Consider the following 13,567-nt stretch of genomic DNA (forward strand, 5'->3'; position numbering starts at 1 on the left):
GGGGCGCCAAAGGTACTTCGAACAGGTCCAGACACGGTGGAGACTGGAGTACACACCACCATCTCCTAAGCTCAAATTGACGATGAAGCTGATGTATGAACTCACACGCACTGTACACCATTTACAAAAAATCACTACTAAAGTCACGAACAATACCCCACGTGGCTTTAAGAGACTAACAGATCTCCTGATTCACCATTAAAGTGAAAACTTGCAGCCCCTAAATCATCACATCTAACCAGTAGAATTGTTGGAGTAGTAATGCAAAATTGATTGTATAACACTATCAAGTGATTCCTTAGGAGTGAACACTATTATGAGAAAGAGATAGATCAGAGCAATCATAGAACTGAAAGAGAGGAACAGATCAGGACTGATTGGAAGCTGGCTTCTAAAGTGGCACATGTAATCCTCAGCCAGAAAGAACTATAGGAATAAGATCACAGAGGAAGTGTTTCGAGAAAGTTCACAACCGTCATTACGCTACCTGGCCGCAGAGGAAAAATGGTGGGGAAAGGAGACACAAAGCCCTACAGGATCGGATTATAGAAGTAATAGAGAGGAAACAGTGAGCAAGAGACCTCGCCCATTCTGTTGGAACAAAGATCTCCCACAGACAAATGGGGCGAGAGGAGAGTGGTCGTTTGATGAACATGATTTCCCACCATTAGAACCCCCAGCCATAGTACCAACGCCTGCTAGGCCACAAGCACCCTTAGAACAAAGAACACCCCGCAGACTATACCAAAGATTGCTGCTGGAGGAAGAAGATGAGATCACTGAGCTACCCAGTGGTGAAATAAACACAGCAAAACAGGGCTCTGACCTCCTACAACGGAGGGAGCTAACGCCATCAAAGACGGAGAGATCACTGCGAGGGAGACTGTTAATGAAACAGTAGCACAGGAAAACACTGTAAGAGATAACAGAGTGATCACAGTAGCTCAAGTACATCAACCGCCGGTGCCTGCACGACATTCCCTCACCAGATTGGAGTCTTCACCTGTCTTATTTTCAGAGGGATCTAATGAAGGTTCACTCACTAGTATCGCTCCGCTAGTCTGCTCTCACCGAGGTTTCTAGAGGAGCAGCGCTTGGATGAAATCAGACAGAAAGATGAGGCAACCGGTCAGAAAAAAGAGAGAGAGACAGAATTTGACCGCACGTGGTTTGAACAAGCGCTTCCCTGGGACACCAGAGACCCCAAGATCGATGGGCAGACCCAGTAAACATATTCATACCACTAGAAAGAACCAAGATTGGAGTCTAAACCTCAAAAAGAAAATATGTCATCATTGGGGACTCTAATGTGGGTAGAATCTCCACCTTTAATCATGCAGATCTGCAGATCGACTGTTTCCCCGGGAGCGAAATGCCAACACGCGGGCAACTTGATGGAAAAGGCCACCATAGCGATGGAGCCTGAGTTGCTGATCTTTTCTCTGGGGATTAATAACCGAGCACAGAGATGTATTGGGCTCACCATTAAGGAGTCTCACATAGAACATACAGAATGGCTTAGAAGCCGATTGCCACACACTAGATTTGTATTTCTCCTGGTCAACTTTTCTTTTTCTAAAAATCTACCTTGATGAACAGGTCCATTTAGAAAAGATGAACAAATATATAAGGGGACACATTGATTTCCATTGAAGAGAGCTCTCCCAGGAGGATTTTGAGGTGGAGGAGGATCAGATACACTGGACTGCTGGAACAGCAAAAGCAATGCTGCCATTGATGAACCGCTTAAACTTCTCGTGAACATCAGGCCGAAAGTGATGGCACTGAGAAATTAATAGTGAATTTAGCACCATCAGCCAGTCTCACAGATGATCAAACGGCAGTCTTATTGAAGGGACTGTCTTCGCTCCTGCACCGGTAAAAATAAAAAACACAAAGAGGTGAATTACTCAGAGGCCTTCAGAAATACCACAGAAGGCTTAAGTTGGAAGCCTTCTTTGAAAAGAAAAGAAAAAGAAAGAAAGAAATTGCTTCACTGGTGGTTCAGATTGACTCCCCTCTCCAGTCTACCCCAACAGATCACGGAAAATTGTGGAAGCTGGATTTAAAAAGCATTTAAACATTTTACACTGGGAAGAAATGATCCCTAATCTGACCACCAGTGAAGAAAGAGCACTGAGTCTATTAAAGAAAACAAAAGATAGTAGTAAAACCGCCGATAAAGGCAACGCGTTGTAATTATGAGCAGGAACGATTATATTTGGGAAGGCATGAGACAGCTAGAGAATACTGAACATTATCGGCTCTAGTGGAGCCTATATATCCACATACCCAGATAGAAGTTAAAGAGGATCCTAGAAGAGATGTATGAAAATAAAATTATCAACAGTAAACAGAAGGAATATCTGTTGGGTCCGGGGAGTACCTAGAGCTAGAAAGATTTTATTTACTCCCCAAAAATACATAAAATTCAGAAAGGTTGGAGTATTCCAGATAAGATACCACCAGGGAGACCGATAGTATCCCGACAACAGCCGTAACGTATAATATAGCAGAATTTATTGAATATCATCTAAATAGTACTCACAGAAACATAACAGTTATTTAAAGGATACCTATGACTTTATACAGAAGACCCAGGAACTCAGGGATCCCTTCTGATTCACTGTTGTTCACGACGACATAGACAGTCCTATTAAACATAGAAACCAAAAGCAGGCCTTGAAGCAGTACTGCATAGATACCCAGACAGCAAACGACCGGATGAATATTTATTAAAGCTACTAGAAATCAACTTGATTTAAAAACGATTTTGAATTCCACTCGAAATACTTCTTTACAAATAAAAGGAACTCATGGTGGAAAACGCTTTGCACCCCCTCGTGATGCTAATATTTTCATGGCTCATTGGGAAGAGAGACTGTTTTGGCTACTGCACCACTTAAAACCGCTGCATTTCAGATTTTTAGATGACATCTGGGAGTGTGGACGCATCGAAAGAGGTGATTTCATAAATTTACTGAGCACTTGAATCAACATGAAAGACTCCACAAAATAAAATTTTGAGTTACAGTGAAAGAGTCAATTTTTAGATAGTGACTTATAAAGGACCTAAATTTCAACAGAGCAACCAACTAGACTATAAGGTCTACTTTAAGGAGACGGATACACATTGCCTATTACATAGGAGTAGTTTCCACCCGAGACACACTTTCAAAGGGATACTTAAATCACAATTGTTGAGATTCCACCGTATATGCTCACAGAAAGAAGAATTTTTAAAAGCGGTCAAAATTTTATTTAAAGCACTCAAACACAGAGGCTATCACGAGACCGTTTCTGAGAAATGTCTTAAGAGAATTCAAAGATTACATCGAGAAACCTGCACTGCCAGCTCAAAATACGAGGAAGAGAAAATTATACCTTTGGTCACCTTTACTCATCTCAAAGCACACAACTAAATTGGGCTACTAAACAAAATTTTTACTGAGTTTTTGAAAGAGACTTCTCATTTACAGAATCACAAACCAATTGCGGCCTATAAAAGAAATAAAAATCTATTGGATATTTTAGTACAAAGCAAAATACAAAGTCTTAATACCAATATGAATCCCAAAGCAGGATCGTGTAAATATTATGTGCACTTGAGATGGGTAAAGAATAGGACCAGTAAACAGATCTTTCAGGTTGATTCAAATACTTCAGTGGAAACCGCCAACTGTGTATATATGATCTTTTGCAATAAGTGCAAGAGACAATACGATGGGACAGGCGAAGAATGAACTTAGAAAGAGAATTTATCAGCATACTCATAACATTATAAACAAAATAGAAAAGCATTAGATTCATTGTAAGACACTTCATGTCCCACGGTCTTCCCTCTCTCAGAGCCACGGTGCTCCAAGCCAACTCTCTCTGGGATCTAAAAGATAGACTCAAGGCAGAGAGAAGTTGGATCAAAAAATTGGGTACATTATACCCAAGGGGCCTCAATGAGGTCTGAGAGAGGCAAGGCCTGACTAAATCTGAATTGCTCTCTCTTTATATATATATTATATATTTTTTATATTTCCTCTTCTTTCTATATTTTCTCTTTTACACTACATCTAAACCTAACGAAGCTAACTATACTACACCTAAACTTAACCAAGTTAACTTCACTACACCTAAACCTAACAAAGCTAACTATACAACACCTAAGCTTTAACCAAGTTAACTATACTACACCTAAACTTAAACAAGTTAACTATACTACACCTAAATTTAACCAAGTTAACTATACTACACCTAAACTTAACCAAGTTAACTATACTACACCTAAACCTAACGAAGCTAACTATACTACACCTAAACTAACCAAGTTAACTATACTACACCTAGAAAAGCAAAGTTAACTTTGCTACACCTAAGCTTAACCAAGTTAACTTCACTACACCTAAACAACCAAGTTAACTTCACTACACCTAAAACCAAGTTAACTTCACTAACCTAAACCTAACAAAGCTAACTATACTACACCTAAACTTAACCAAGTTAACCACACTACATCTAAACCTACTCATTCTACCCCTGATCGTTTGAAACCTATATATTCTAACCTACCCATTACATCTATTGTATTATAAATAATGAATTTAAAAAGGATTTCTCTTTTCCGGGGGGGTTGTTGTGGGCCTGGGCTGTGGGGCTCTGCTCGGCGGTGAAAACAGGTGGCCATTAGGAGTATAAGAAGGACAGTGCATGTACCCGATGTTGACCACCACCGAGGTACAGACAGAGAGAATATTATAACAGTAACTACCGTAGCAATAGACTTGCTGATCAAACCAGACGTGATGATCTCACACAACGTGTGTGGAGGATCAGAGGAGATACGATGAACAGGTAAGATACAAAAATCACACTAAGTCACGAACAATACCCCACGTGGCTTTAAGAGGACTAACAGATCCTTGATTTAACACTTGACACCAGCAGCCCCAACAAGACGAAACTGCAGAATGGTTGGAGGGTAATGCAAAAAATTGGATGTATAACACACAAGTGATTCTAGAGGAAACACTATGAGAAAGAGGATAGGATCGAGCACAATCATAGAACTGAAAAGAGTGGCGACAACAGATCTGGACGATTGCGAAACGGGCTTTCGAAGTAGCGCATGTTAAACTGGGCCAGAAAGAACTATAGGAATAAGATCACAGAGGAGGTATTTGAGGAAAATCCTGAAGCACTATTTCTGGCCACACATGACCGTCTGAGAGAGAAATGGTGGGTTTTTTGGCAAAAGGAGACGAACAGTGTACGAGCTCCGCGCGAGCACAGTCACTGACACACGTTTTGTACAGGATCACGATTATCGAAAGTAAGACAAGCGAGAGAAACAGTTTGAACGCACAGACCTCGACCCTTCTGTGTGGAAACAAAGATCCCACAGACAAATGGGGCTAGAGGAGAAACAAGTGGTCGTTTGTCGAACGATGATTCCCACCATTAGAACCCCCAGCCATAGTTATACCAACAGCACTGCTAAGGCCAACAAGAGCACCCTTAGAACAAAGAACACCCCGCAGGGACTATACCAAAGATTGCTGCTGGAGGACAGAATCGATGCAGATACCTGAGCTACCCAGTGGTTGAAATAATACACACGCTCCAAACTCACAGCGCTCGACGCCTCCTACAACGGAGGGGAGCTAACGCCATCAAAGACGGAGAGATCATCTGCCCAGAGGGGAGGACTGTTACATGACAACAGTAAGCCCCCCACAGGAAAAACAACTGTTAAGAGATAACAGAGTGATCACAGTAGCTCAAGTACATCAACCGCCGGTGCCTGCACGGACATTCCCTACACCAGGAATGGAGTCTTCACTGTCTTATTTTCAGAGAGATTCTAATGAAGGTTCAATCACTAGGCTCGCTCCGCAGTTCTGCTGCTGCACGAGGTTATCTAGAGGAGAACGCGGATGATGAAAGATAGGAAGAAAGATGAGGCAGCAACCGGGTCAGAAAAGGAGGGAGGAGAGGACAGAATTTGACCGCGTGGTTTGAAACAAGCGCTTCCTGGGCACACAGAGACCCCAAGATCGATGGGCAGACCCAAGTAAAACATATTCATACCACTAAAAGAACCACGATTGGGTCTAAACCTCAAAAGAAAATATGTCATCATTGGGACTCTAATGTGGGTAGAATCTCCAACCTTATCATGCCGGATCGTGTCAGCGGAGACCTGTTCAGCGGACCAGCGAAATGTTCACATATCATATTACCATTTTTGATCAGGTTCGGAACGTGTGCTTTAGTGATTCTCAGCGGCAACACAGTGTGTGATGAAAAGGCTGATACTATAGCGTGATTGGAGCAGGGGAGTTGCTGATCTGGTTTGTGCCTGGGGAATTACCAAACCGAGCACAGAGAGTATGGTCTTGAGCTCACCATTAAGGAAGATCCAGAGAACATACAGAATGGCGAGAAGCGATTGCCACACCCAAGATTATGTCTTGTGCACGTTGGGTAAGTTTTCTAACAATCTATCTAACCCTTTGGAGAGCAGGACCCAATTTCGAAACGAATGTGAATAGCACCACATTTAAGGGCCACTTTTGCTTTCCATCGAAGAGCTTTCCACAGGGAGGACTTTTATAGGTGGAGGAGGATCGTAATAAAACCTGGACTTAGCTGTGAACCCCCCAAAAATGCAACAAGCAACAGCACAGCAACCAATTGGAATGTGTAAAACCACTTAAACATTCACGTCCTGTTGATACATCGAGGTGCCGTTAATCGTCAGTGATGGCACTGAAAAATTAATCGTGAATTAGTTTGAACACGAATTACGTCTGCAGTCTCATGCAATGAAATGATAAATGCGGTCCCGTCGTAGTGAAGGGATTCTGTCGTTCGTTCCTGTGCACCACGAAAAAATAAAAGATAACACAAAGAGGGTGAAGTGTACTCAGAGGCCTGTGACAGAAAACTTGTGTGCAAGCATAGGCGAGTTGGAAGCCTTCTTTGAAGAGAAAAAGAAAAAAGGTAAAAGATAAAGAAAAACCTTCGACATGGTGGTCGGCTCGGATAGTCAGGTCGGGGTCCGACCTCCACCGTCTCTCCCGGTAAGGATAAAAAAAAAAAAAAATGGCTACGTGTAGAACACAGAGTGACATACGCGAGCAAGGGGGAGCAAGCGATATGAGAAGAGTGAGTGAACGCTCCTCGTACAATTTTGAAGTCTGATTTAAAAAAGTTAAACATGTAACCTGGGAAAGAAATGAGATCCCCATCCTGACCACCAGTGAAGGAAAGAGCACTGAGTTCATTAAAGAACCAAAAAGATAGTAGTAAAACCGGCCGATAAAGGCAACGCGGTTGTAATTATGAGCAGGAACGATTATATTTGGGAAGGCATGAGACAGCTAGAGAATACTGAACATTATCGCCCTCTAGTGGAGCCTATATATCCACATACCCAGATAGAAGTTAAAGAGATCCTAGAAGAGATGTATGAAAATAAAATTATCAACAGTAAACAGAAGGAATACCTGTTGGGTCCGGGAGTACCTAGAGCTAGAAGATTTTATTTACTCCCCAAAAATACATAAAAATTCGAAAGGTTGGAGTATTCCAGATAAGATACCACCAGGGAGACCGATAGTATCCGATTGTAACAGCGAAAACGTATAATATAGCAGAATTTATTGAATATCATCTAAATAGTATATCACAGAAACATAACAGTTATTTAAAGGATACCTATGACTTTATACAGAAGACCCAGGAACTCAGGATCCCTTCTGATTCACTGTTGTTCACGATCGACATAGACAGTCTCTATACAAACATAGAAACCAAAGCAGGCCTTGAAGCAGTACGGGGTGCATGCGCAGATACCCAGACAGCAAACGACCGGATGAATATTTATTAAAGCTACTAGAAATCAACTTGACTAAAAACGATTTTGAATTCCACTCGAAATACTTCTTACAAATAAAAGGAACTGCGATGGGAAAACGCTTTGCACCCTCGTATGCTAATATTTTCATGGCTCATTGGGAAGAGACTGCTTTGGCTACGGCACCACTTAAACCGTTTATGTATTTCAGATTTTTAGATGACATCTGGGGAGTGTGGACGTACTCGAAAGAGGATTTCATAAAATTTACTGAGCACTTGAATCAACATGAAAGATCTATTAAAATAAAATTTGAGTTGGACAGTGAAAGAGTCAATTTTTAGATGTAGTGACTTATAAAGGACCTAAATTTCAACAGAGCAACCAACTAGACTATAAGGTCTACTTTAAGGAGACGGATACACATTGCCTATTACATAGGAGTAGTTTCCACCCGAGACACACTTTCAAAGGGATACTTAAATCACAATTGTTGAGATTCCACCGTATATGCTCACAGAAAGAAGAATTTTTAAAAAGCGGTCAAAATTTTATTTAAAGCACTCAAACACAGAGGCTATACGAGACCGTTTCTGAGAAATGTCTTAAGAGAATTCAAAGATTACATCGAGAAACCTGCACTGCCAGCTCAAAATACGGAAGAGAAAATTATACCTTTGGTCACCTTTTACTCATCTCAAAGCACACAACTAAATTGGGCTACTAAACAAAATTTTACTGAGTTTTTGAAAGAGACTTCTCATTTACAGAATCACAAACCAATTGCGGCCTATAAAAGAAATAAAAAAAATCTATTGATATTTTAGTACAAAGCAAAATACAAAGTCTTAATACCAATATGAATCCCAAAGCAGGATCGTGTAAATATTATGTGCACTTGAGATGGGTAAAGAATAGGACCAGTAAACAGATCTTTCAGCTTAACCAAGTTAACTACACTACATCTAAACCTAACGAAGCTAACTATACTACACCTAAAACTTAACCAAGTTAACTATACTACACCTAAACTTAACCAAGTTAACTTACTACACCTAAACTTAACCAAGTTAACTATCACTACACCTAAACCTAACAAAGCTAACTATACTACACCTAAACTTAACCAAGTTAACCACACTGCATCTAAACCTACTCATTCTACCCCTGATAGTTTGAAACCTATATATTCTAACCCTATCCATTACATCTATTGTATTATAAATAGTGAATTTAAAAAGGATTTCTCTTTGTCCGGGGGGTTGTTGTGGGCCTGGGCTGTGGGGCTCTGCTCGAGCGGTGAAAACAGGTGGCCATTAGGAGTATAAGAAGGACAGTGCATGTACCGATGTTGAACTATGTTTCAGCTTCTGGATCTCATTCGTTCCTAACTCTAACCCTAACCGTTAGTAACCCCAGCGGCTATACCAACCCTGGCCCTAAACCTACCCGTTAGTAATTCCTATGGCTATACCCACCCTGAATCTAAACCCTACCTGTTAGTAACCCCAGCGGCTATACCAACCCTGGCCCTAAACCTACCAGTTAGTAAACTCCTATGGCTATAAACACCCTGGCTCTAAACCTACCCGTTAGTAACCCGGTGGCTATACCCACCCTGGCCCTAAACTTAACCATTGGTAACCACTGTGGCGTAACCCTGGGTAAGAACCCTAATCACTCTAACCCTGGGCTGCTTAACCCTGGGTCACTTGGGAGGCTTTTGATCGGGAGGTCGTGCCCACAATCAGATGTAGGGATGGGAGGGGATGCGTGCTTGTGAACTTGGCCTGGCTTGGATGGGTCTTTAGTGGTCAGTGGACGGATGGACCGAGCACAACCAGGTTCAGACCTTAGGTTTGAACCTTGGACGTTTCATTCCCCTAACCCAAGTTAACTATACTACACCTAAACTTAACCAAGTTAACTATACTACACCTAAACTTAACCAAGTTAACTATACTACACCTAAACCTAACAAAGCTAACTATACTACACCTAAACTTAACCAAGTTAACCACACTACATCTAAACCTACTCATTCTACCCCTGATAGTTTGAAACCTATAAACTCTAACCCTATCCATTACATCTATTGTACTGTGGATGGTGAATTTAAAAGGATTTCTCTTTGTCCGGGGGGGTGTTGTGGGCCTGGGCTGTGGGGCTCTGCTCGAACGGTGAAAACAGGTGGCCATTAGGAGTATAAGAAGGACAGTGAATTTACCGATGTTGAACTATGTTTCAGCTTCTGGATCTCATTCGTTCCTAACCCTGCAAACCTAGGAGAAATATTTTTGGGCCCCTGGAAGTCGAAGAGTGGTGTCCAGTAAGCAGGTGGCCATCAGGACTATAAGAAGGACAGTGCATTTACCGAGGTTGAACTATGTTTCAGCTTCTGGATTTCATTCATTCCTAACTCCCCTAACTCTAACCCTCTCTAACACTAACCCTAACCCAGCGCCTCATGCATTAAGCGTGTTTCAGCTTCCACTCTCTGCACAAACGCTTATATACACCTAACTGCACTTTTATTTTGGTTAAATGTTTAAGCTAACATTGTAATATGCTTAAAGTGTTTAATATCTACAGATTTTATTTTAAGCAAGTCGTGATTATTTGAGAATGCTAAATTGATCAAATGTCATCAACTCAACTGTCTTCTGCTATCCGCTTGGTCATCACTTAAAAAACAACAACAACTTGAATTTAACAAATAAAAATGTTCCAAATATTTAATTGATTAAATATGAAATAATAAGAAATATAACTTTGCAATTAAAACAAAACTGACCTATTTTAATGGCTGCAACAGCAGTGTAATTAGGAAGCAAAAAAGAGACATAGGCTCCAGTCGGACTCGGGCCGAGGACACTGATAAGCTGCCGGCCTAGGGCTGCTAATAGTCAAGTAAAGTCATCTTTATTTATATAGCGCTTTAAACAAAAAAGATTGCGTCAAAGCAACTGAACAACAATAATTAGGAAAACAGTGTCAATAATGCAAAATGACAGTTAAAGGCAGTTCATCATTGAATTCAGTGATGTCATCATGCAGCTCAGTTCAGTTTAAATAGTATCTGTGCAATAATTTGCAATCGAGTCAATAATATCGCTGTAAATGAAGTGTCCCCAACTAAGCAAGCCAGAGGTGACAGCGGCAAGAACCAAAACTCCATCAGTGAGAGAATGGAGAAAAAACCTTGGGAGAAACCAGGCTCAGTCGGGGGGCCAGTTCTCCTCTGACCAGACGAAACCAGCAGTTCAATTCCAGGCTGCAGCAAAGTCAGATTGTGCAGAAGAATCATCTGTTTCCTGTGGTCTTGTCCGGTGGTCGTCTGAGACAAGGTCTTTACAGCGGATCTGTATCTGGGGCTCTAGTCCTGATCTCCGCTGTCTTTCAGGGCTGTAGAGGTCCTTTCTAGGTGCTGATCCACCATCTGGGCTGGATACATACTGGATCCGGGTGACTGCAGTGACCCTCTGACTTGGATACAGACTGGATCTGGTGGCTACGGTGACCTCGGAATAAGAGAGAAACAGACTAATATGAGCGTTGATGCCATTCTTCTAACGATGTAGCAAGTACATCGGGTGTTATGGGAAGTGTTCCCGGTTCCGGTTTAACTAATTAATGCAGCCTAAAAATCCTTTAACGGATTTGGATATTAGAAGTGTATTAGTATGTTATGTGTAAACCAGGTTAAAGAGATGGGTCTTTAATCTAGATTTAAACTGCAAGAGTGTGTCTGCCTCCCGTACAATGTTAGATAGGTTATTCCAGAGTTTAGGCGCTAAATAGGAGAAGGATCTGCCGCCCGCAGTTGACTTTGATATTCTAGGTATTATCAAATTGCCAGAGTTTTGGAGAACGGAGCGGACGTGGAGGACTATAATGTAACAAGAGCTCGTTCAAATACTGAGGTGCTAAACCATTCAGGGCTTTATAAGTAATAAGCAAGATTTTAAAATCTATACGATGTTTGATAGGGAGCCAGTGCAGTGTTGACAGGACCGGGCTAATATGATCATACTTCCTGGTTCTAGTAAGAACTCTAGCTGCTGCATTTTAGACTAACTGGAGTTTGTTTACTAAGCGTGCAGAACAGCCACCCAATAGAGCATTACAATAATCTAACCTTGAGGTCATAAACGCATGGATTAACATTTCTGCATTTGACATTGAGAGCATAGGCCGTAATTTAGATATATTTTTGAGATGGAAAAATGCAGTTTTACAAATGCTAGAAACGTAGCTTTCTAAGGAAAGGTTGCTATCAAATAGCACACCTAGGTTCCTAACTGATGACGAAGAATCGACAGAAACCAGCCATCAAGGCTTAGACAGCGTTTCTAGGTCATTACATGCAGAGCTTTTAGGCCCTATAATTAACACCTCTGTTTTTTCAGAATTTAGCAATAAGAAATTACTTGTTATCCAGTCTTTTATATCGACTATGCATTCTGTTACTTTTTCAAATTAATATGTTTCGCAGGGCCGCGAAGAAATATAGAGCTGAGTATCATCAGCATAACAGTGAAAGCTACAGGGCCTAGGTTTGAGGCCCTTACAGGTCTATACCAGATTTATGCATTTGGAAATGAATGTTGTGAATCAGGGGTTGTTTTCTAATTAAATGACAAAATTCTTAAGTTGTATTTTGTTGTTTAATTCATTTATTTTTAATTTTTTTTACATTTTACAGATTCCCCCAATTTCTTGCATGCCCAAACTCTGTATGCTAAACCATATTATTATCAGTATTATTATTATTTAAAAAATGTTTACTTATTTAAATACGTTTTAACTTATACAAAGGAACGATAAAAAGTGATAAATTTCTTAATTCAGGGACATAATTTTCGGCATGTCATAGGCTCTGTATATGGGAATAAATGTTTTAAAAAAGGTCAGATAACAAATAAGTATGTGTGGCCTGCTAAAAGATACATCAGTGAATTATTAAATGTAAGTTTCAAGCCTTTCATAATTTGGACATAAGGAAATTGTGAAGTTTTAATGGTTTTCATAATGACAGGTTAATAACCATAAGATGCATTAAAAGCATTTATGTAAATAATTTTTTTTGATGCTGCAGCCTACGACTATCACACGTTTTGAAATTAACTTCATAAAAATTCATTTTAAATAAATTTTCTGATTTTTAAGGATGTTATATTATATTGGTTTATTTCGTTATTTGATCTCCCCGTTTACAAAACAAAATATCAATTTTAGTCAGTTTGCAAACTGTCCCTTTGCACCACCTGGCGGTAGTTTCGTGAACAACTTTAACACGTGACTGACTTGCAGTTAACGCCATGGCCCTGCGGCGGCGGTACATGTGGCAGTAAAAGCCATTTTGGTTGGCCACCTACTGTATATGTCAGAATCCTGAGACCCGCTATTTTCAACGGGGCTAGTCCAGTCTCTGAGCACAGGCAGAAAATTTGTGAGCTTAGAGCCAAACCGAACGGGAGGACCGTGAATTCGTAACACATGCCTTGGTAGGTGAAACAAAGGAATTTCCTGTGCAGAGAATAAATGCTTATGTGGAAGAAAGCAACTTTCAGATCAATTGATGTGAACCAATCGTTTTGATTTATTGAGCTAAGAGATACCTGTGTGTTAACATTTTGAAATTGTATTTCCTTAAATGTTTGTTCAACACCCTGAGATCCAAGATGGGATGGAGGGAACCGTCCTTCTTTGGAA

The sequence above is a fragment of the Cyprinus carpio genome, chromosome A25, assembly GCF_018340385.1.
Source record: "Cyprinus carpio isolate SPL01 chromosome A25, ASM1834038v1, whole genome shotgun sequence".
NCBI classification, from domain to species: Eukaryota; Metazoa; Chordata; class Actinopteri; order Cypriniformes; family Cyprinidae; genus Cyprinus; species Cyprinus carpio.